Source organism: Patella vulgata, chromosome 6 (genome assembly GCF_932274485.2).
Source record: "Patella vulgata chromosome 6, xgPatVulg1.2, whole genome shotgun sequence".
In the NCBI taxonomy this organism is placed as follows: domain Eukaryota; kingdom Metazoa; phylum Mollusca; class Gastropoda; family Patellidae; genus Patella; species Patella vulgata.
Window position 1 is genome coordinate 44133883 of NC_065884.2, and position 7810 is coordinate 44141692.

A 7810-nucleotide genomic window follows, 5' to 3' on the forward strand; every position below is an offset into this window, starting at 1 on the left:
GCAAGCGAATTATTGAAATAAAATTAAACCATATGTTAGTCCCAAAATGACCTAGTTTGTGTCGAGTGGACGTTAAACCCCATTTCTCTCTCTCTCTCTCTGTCCACAAGGTCAGACACCAAATGAAATGGGGTTGGGGTTGAACATCCTACTGTTCTGCTCTGAAGACGGGCATATGCCATACAGTGTGCTAAGAGGGAAATTTTGCTCGAACAGCCTACTCTTATATCGAATTCCAACTGTCAACGGAACTTTTACGTGCACGCCAATGTGTACACTGGACCTCGGTTTTTTGTCCCATCCGAACAACTAGACAGCTGTCCTTGTCAGGCCCTCTGTCCTGCATCACTGACAAGGCGAACCACGCCGGAAAATCTGGTTGAACTTTCTCGGCCAATGCAGGGATCGAACACCCGACCCCCAGGCTAGCGAGCCAGTGTCTTACCAACTTAGCCACCGTGATCCCCAGTCAGACACAATTGTTGTATTAGGTTAAATATCCAAATGAGTTAAAATTTTATTAACCCTGATATGGAATGGGAAAAACCATGTCAAATAGGCGTCGAGTAAGGATTTTTTTTTAATCCCATCAGGTCAAAATTGTCAAGTTGAGAAATGTAAACTTGGGTCAAAAAGTCGACATTGAGGTCCAATAAAATTAGAATAAGAAATGTTGCATAAATCAAGCTATGAGTAATGTTGTAAACATAGAATGGGTTAAAATATTTAAAAAGAAAAGAAATCCCATATTTAAACTTTGTACTGTATGAAAATACCGTCATGGAGATATCTGTGTTTGTAGTAATAACATTCACTACTGTTCTTCTTTTGACTCAATGAAAAATTGGGAGCCCGTGATTTCCAACCTGATTTCCCCTTTTTATACGCCCACGTTGTAATGTGGTCGTATATTGTCGTCGCCCCCGTTGGTCCGTAAATTTATACACAGTGTTTAAGGTCATGAGATTTCCAGATCATTACTACCAGAGTTATGGCCCTTGATCACTTTGAAATATCTTGTGGACGCTCTAGAGACGAAAGTTAATATCCGATTGACTTTGGATTTATATAATACATAGTGTTTATATAAGGTCATGAGACGAAGAAACCTATTGACTTTCAATGATATCCGATAATTACTGCCAGAGTTATGACCCTTGATCTCTTTGAAATATCTTGTGGACGATCTAGAGGCTAAAGTTAATATCCGATTGACTTTAAATTTATACACAGTGTTTAAGGTCGTGAGACGAAGAAGCCTATTGATTTTCAATGATTTCCGATAATTACTATCAGAGTTATGTCCATCTTGTGATGCTCCAGAGTAGTATAGTGATTCTCAACCGGTGTACCGCGAAATTTTGAACGGCACACTAAGAGAATTATTCACTAAAGAAGCCAGCTATTTGACTGATGAAATTCGAATCACTGCAATAAAATAAGTTCATAGCTGTGTTTTTCTTTATTTAGTTTTAGTCATTCTACGTGTCTATGACTAGTCTGTGTGTACAGTTGTATGCCGTCTATGACTTGCCATGAGACGAACAAGTACATGTATATTGATTTTCAATGAATCTGGATAACTTGAACAGCTAAATCCATGATATTAAATGTTTCGTATACTAATGTTACCAGGGGGCAGAACTAAACGCCAAACAATTTCTAATGATTTTCGTATAATTACTTAATGAATTGTTATACTCTTAATCAGATTTTAGTGTGTTATAAATGTTTCATTACCGACAAAAGAAAAAATATGCGACAACTCTTGTTGACTGCCCGGACGACTTAGCTGCTGTCGGCGTATGTTTCGTTGCACGGCAACCTATCTTTAGTGGTGCAGGACTGGGTGCCTGGCAAGGAGCCCAGGGGGTTAACCTAGCTGAAAAGTGTACCAATTTTCTCCTATATGGTATCAATGTATGTATATCTGGTATCATCAGAATGTAAGTCTGCCGGGTTTCTGGTGGTGGGTGTGGTATTCCACGCCCAAAATGCCATGCCCCCCAACTATTCTAGATTAGCTCAAAAGTGTACCACATGAAAATCGCACAGCAATGTACCGTACATCTTCAGGTATTACAAAACACTCTGACAGACATTTCTAGTGGTGGGGTACCCCTGACAGAGCTATGTAATTGCCAGACATTTGCAGTGATGGAGTATCCCTGACAAGAGTTATCTAATTTCCAGACCAAAGCTAGGTTAGATTAGCTCAAATCTGTACCACCTAAAACAGCTTTGGAGTTGTTCAGTACCACCACAGGAATCATGAGTGACCACTGCCAGACAGTTTGTGCGGTGGGTTGCCCCTAACAGACACGCCCAAAATAACACGACCCCCAACTAGGATAGATTAGTCGGCACTGTTCCTGTGGTCCAAAAAATTAAAAATTATGCCAGGATGCTTAGAATACTAATACCTAGCACATATGGAAGAGGCGATAAACTGCGACCGGGCGGCATCCTTACTGCGCTGCTGCGACCGTAAGGCGACCAGAAAAATGCACAAGGTCGCCGGCGAACTTGAACACAACGCGAGAAAATGTGCCAAAAAATTACAAACTTGAAAAAAGTCGCGTTCTTACCATGTGCGATTATACCGCTTTCTCACGGCGCGTTCCTATTAGTTTGGCAACGGCAAACTCGCGGCACTCTAACCACGCTTAACACACGTCTTCTACGTGCGTCGCGCCTGCACGTGGGTTGCTACCGCGTGATCACGGTGACTAATCTGGTCAGATTTTTAGAAATTTCAAGATGATCATCATACACACTGATGTATGAACTTTGAATCGCCTGGTTTTTATAGCAAGTCGCCATGGCTTATTGCTAAATGTTGTTTTCTATTCGTTATTTATGGTATCTTTCGGCTATTATTCTAGATATATTTAATTGACGCGTCTATTTTCCTGATTATGTCTACGACATCTGTTTCTGCAGTTCATCATGTGTATTATGCATACGGACAGTCCATTTGCTGATAAAGCTATTTTACCGAGATTTCTTCTAATGATTCGGATGCAGCTATTGCGGGTGTGGCGCCAGGCAGCCTAAGCTTACTTTTCCCGACACCTGCTGCAATGTTCATCATATATTTTGTACATGGTGAACAGTCCATTTGCTGATTACACTATTTTCCCGATACCATTTTTAGGACTTCGAATTTTGACTAATGGTTGGGATTGTTCGTACTTGGTTTTATTTTATTGTTAAAATAATTAGTCTACAATATCTATCATTATACTACCACAAGTCGATAACTATTGAAATATATTGTTTTTGAAAAACATCTACGAAAAAAACTGTTCCGGCAACGGATGCGTACTATCATAATTTATCATAATTCATAGTCATACTATTTTCATGCGTTAGAATATAATACTGTGGAAAACATTTTCCTGCATGGTAATATCAACGTGGTGCTCTTAAGGGGGAATAACTTTAACTTATATGCTACGTGGGTAATTCATGACTTATGGCAGTGGAGGGCATTCCATAAGTTAAAACTTCATTCTTTTTGGCTAATGTGGGCATTCCATATTTTAAGTGTGCAGTTAAGTTTTTCACATAGCCAAGTATATGTAAAATAGAGCCTTTGGTTAAGTGGGAAAATTAAGTATTTTTACTTACCTTTAAGAAAACCCTTGAACTGACGCAGATCGCAGAAAATGAAATGAAATGAAATGGGGTTTAACGTCCTACTGTTCTGCTCCGAACGGGGCTAATCATGAAGACTCGCAGAAGACGGACATACGCCATACAGTGTGCCATGAAGGAAATTTTGCCCGGACAGCGGCACTACGGCCTACTCTTATATCGAATTCCAACTGTCAAGCGATCTTTTACGTGCACGCCAATGTGTAAACGGGTTACGGGACCATGGTTTTTCGTACTATTCGAACGACTAGACAGCTGTCCTTGTCAGGCCCTCCGTCCAGCATCACTGACAAGGGGGAACTATGCCGGAAAATCTGGATGAACTTTCTCGGCAAATACAGGGATCGAACATCCAACCTCCAATCTTGCGAGGCAGCGTCTTACCCACTTAATTAGGCGCCGTGACCCCCCCCCCCCCTCCCCCAGATCGCAGAACCTTGGCGTTTGTTTTGGACATGCTCAACATGTGATAAAGCTGTATCTAGATGACTATAAAACTGATTCAAAACATCTCTTAAACGTTTATTGGATCTTTTATTAGGATGAATTACAATGGCTTGGAAGTTGACAGGGAGACCATATCTATAAATATATTGATAATTATAAACATGATGTACTAAATTCTAACAGTTATGATTAAAGAGGGTAATAGAATGGGTTGCTTGTTTCATTTTCTTTTCTCTTTGTTTTATTTTATTTTGTCATAAGGTTTGTCATTCAGATAGGTAGGACATTAAACCCGTCTCATTCTCATGATCGCAATAATGAGATAACTATCGATAGATCTCATCAGTAGGGCCTATATTGTTCAAAATCGTCCCGCTGCTCTGTTACCTTGCGCACTTTTTGGGTCAGCATAAAACTATGTAATTTGTGAAGAAATCGGCTTACACATGAATAAAAACAAACAATCTTAGAATTTAACACAATTATACAGTAAACCTTATTTTATTTAATATCATTACAATTATATTGATTTTGTAGTTGTAGTTATTTCTCATACATGTAGTAATATATGTTCGTGTAAAAACGCGTGTATTACATATCGGGATAGTTGCCACGTGTCGGTCTGTTAACAATATTTCATCGGAAACAGCTGGTCGTCAATGCTTGTGCGACACATCGCCTTGTAAATATCTGGACCATATTTTAGTTTCGTTTTGGATTTTTCCACTCCAGGTAAGGTTCCTATGTTAAACTTAACAAAACGGGTTCGAAGCTCCTTGATTATTAAATCTTAAACCGAAGGATAGATTAATTGCTGAAGCATACCTGAGAGTAAAAAGCGGTATTGGACTGTGTAGTAATCAAACACAAAAATTAAGTTCATCGCAGTTTTATTAAAAAGCTTGACAAATATTGTAAATCGCTTAATTGCTTCGTATAAAAAAAACAAATATATGGGCATAGTCTTCGTAAACTATACAGTGAAAGGCCATTTGGTATGTTATTTGCTGATGTCACTAGCAAATCTACTGGGAGTCGGGGGTGGGGCGCTGTTTTTTTTTCTTTTCGGTGTAAACGTAGAGATGCTTCAAAGAGAGAGGGGGACGTTCTCGATCATTACCGGGTATCTTTTGGTTTGTGAGCCAGCGCCTTAGTCACTGAGCCATAGTGGTTCCTTTTCAAAGAGGGCGACAGCATTATCCTTCCAAGGTACATGAACAGGAATGCGGGAAAATATCAACGAACACAAAGAATAATCCATAGTTGAGAAATCAAAGACCACCGTTACTGTTAAAGAATGGTCCAATAAAGGCTAAACGGAAATTTTATCTTGTTTAATAATTCGTGGAAATATTTTAATTGATGTGCTCTATGCCCCCCCCCCCCCAAAAAAAAAACTTCTTCGTTCACCTGTTATATAAATAAACAGCATAATTACCCGGTTAAGAAATTCGCCAGAAAAAATCTGAACGGTGTGGAAGTTATCAATAATGATATGAGATATGTTCGAAGTGACAATAGCAGCTTATCGCTGACAATAGTGAAACAAAGGTTCTCATTTTGATAGACCATCGAGTGCGCGGGCTGGATCTCGAACATGTTGCCAATTTGTCATGTACAGGTGAAATGTTTTATGGAAATCCATTTTGAACAAACATTCCTCTAAGGTTCCTTTATTTGTTATCGACTTCATATCTTGGTAGGACCCTGCTTGTTTATCCTTGTCAACTAGTGACACAAAGTCTTCCGGAACAGCATCATTATGTTTCCTGAAATAACCTGCGGTCGCATTAGACATACACTTCTCGTTCACATCACAGACACATTTTGCTGTAAATTATGTCTTGCTATAGTTTCACATAAATATTCTAATTTTACCCCCACCCCCAAAAAACCCAAACAAAACAAGCCATAGTACTTTATCAAGGCATATTGTAGATATGAATACCAGAATACTCAACAGAATACGTCATAATATCTAAAATTTGAATGATTTCATAATCTCTACAAATTGAGTAAATCTAAAACCATTTTCTTCAATGTAGCTTACTAATATTGACAATCTTGATATACATATGTTTGGGAAATGATGTGCTTTTGTCGCTTTATTTTGGGGGTAAGTACTGAGTAGACAGCCCAGTAATTGAATATTTGTGACCCAAACCAGATTGTAAAATTAATGTTAGTTGTATATGTATACTGAGCGCCATGGAAAACGCATCACTTTTTTTTCCCAAATATTTTATTATTAGGTGGTTTTGTATGTATAATATTATGCAATACTATGAACTATTGTTTCACACAATGCTCCCAAACGCAAAAAATATCGGCCCGTGTGCAAAAAAAAAAATTGCACGAGATGCATATGAAAAACCCAATATTCACGTGCAGCATTGTGTGAGACCTTTAAAAGCGTGTTTTCAACTTAATGTGCAGTACATGAACTGTGAAACGTCAATCTGTCGTAATTTGTTGTTGGACGTGTGAAGGAATCGAACTAGAGATGCCGAGACTTACTGAAAATCAACGGAATGAAGCCATGGGAATGTCCAGGGCTGGCATGTCTACACGTGCTATTGCCAGACACTTCAATTGTCATCAGTCCACTATTGTAAGGTTGGTGGAACGTGTTCGAGTTACTGGATCAACACGTGACCGTCAACGTCCTGGTCCATAACGCGTTACAACCCAGGCTCAAGACCGCTACATCCGGGTCACTCATCTGCGTGACAGATTCCGCCCAGTGACTAATCGGAAGACAAGGACCAGTAAGTGCCAACACCGTAAGACGTCGTCTAAGAGAAGTAGGACTCCGTGCACGACGACCTTATGTTGGAGCTATCCTCAGGGATCATCATCGTCAGCGGCGTTTGATATGGGCTCAAGGACACCAGACATGGAGAAGAGTAGACTGGCAAAGTGTGCTCTTCAGTGATGAGAGTCGCTTTCACCTTCATCACGCCGATGGCCGTCAACGTGTGTGGAGACGTCTTGGGGAACGTCTTGCAGAGATGCTGCGTCTCCGGACACGGCACCGATAGAACATGTCTGGGATGAGATTGGACGCCGTCTGTATCGGAGACTACAGATGCACGCCATTGCTGCTTTAGAAGCTGCTCTTGTCCAAGAATGGAACAATTTGCCCCAGGCCTTCTTTCAAACATTGGTAAATTCCATGCGACGTCGCTGCACAGCGTGCGTAGGAGCCCGTGGAGGACACACGCGCTACTGACATCTGTGTCGTACTTTTGGTTTTGACCCCTCTGACTTTGTACCGTTGATTACAGATTAAACATCCATAAGTGTACAAATGTGTTGTTATTGATGTGTTCCCATTTGAATAAATAACTAAGATATCTTTACAGGATCATTTTGTTATACGAAAAACTACTTGAATTACTTACTTGAATTAAAATACAATTTATTTCACAGTTTTTAATATTTGCTAAAATGCGGTGTTTATTTTGAAAATCGATATTCGTTAAAGCGGAAATTGCAAATTTTCTAAGAAAGTCAAAACGTTATTATTTCTATGTCTTTTGCTCAATAGGTTGTCAACTCACAATTATACGATCATAGGTGTCATTCTCACACTTACAACTCATTTACACAGGAAATAATAACACAATTACATCCCAATTACCTCCCTTGTTTTCTATTCTCCACCATGGAGTAGCTTTTTCAAACGTTTGAAAATGAAGAG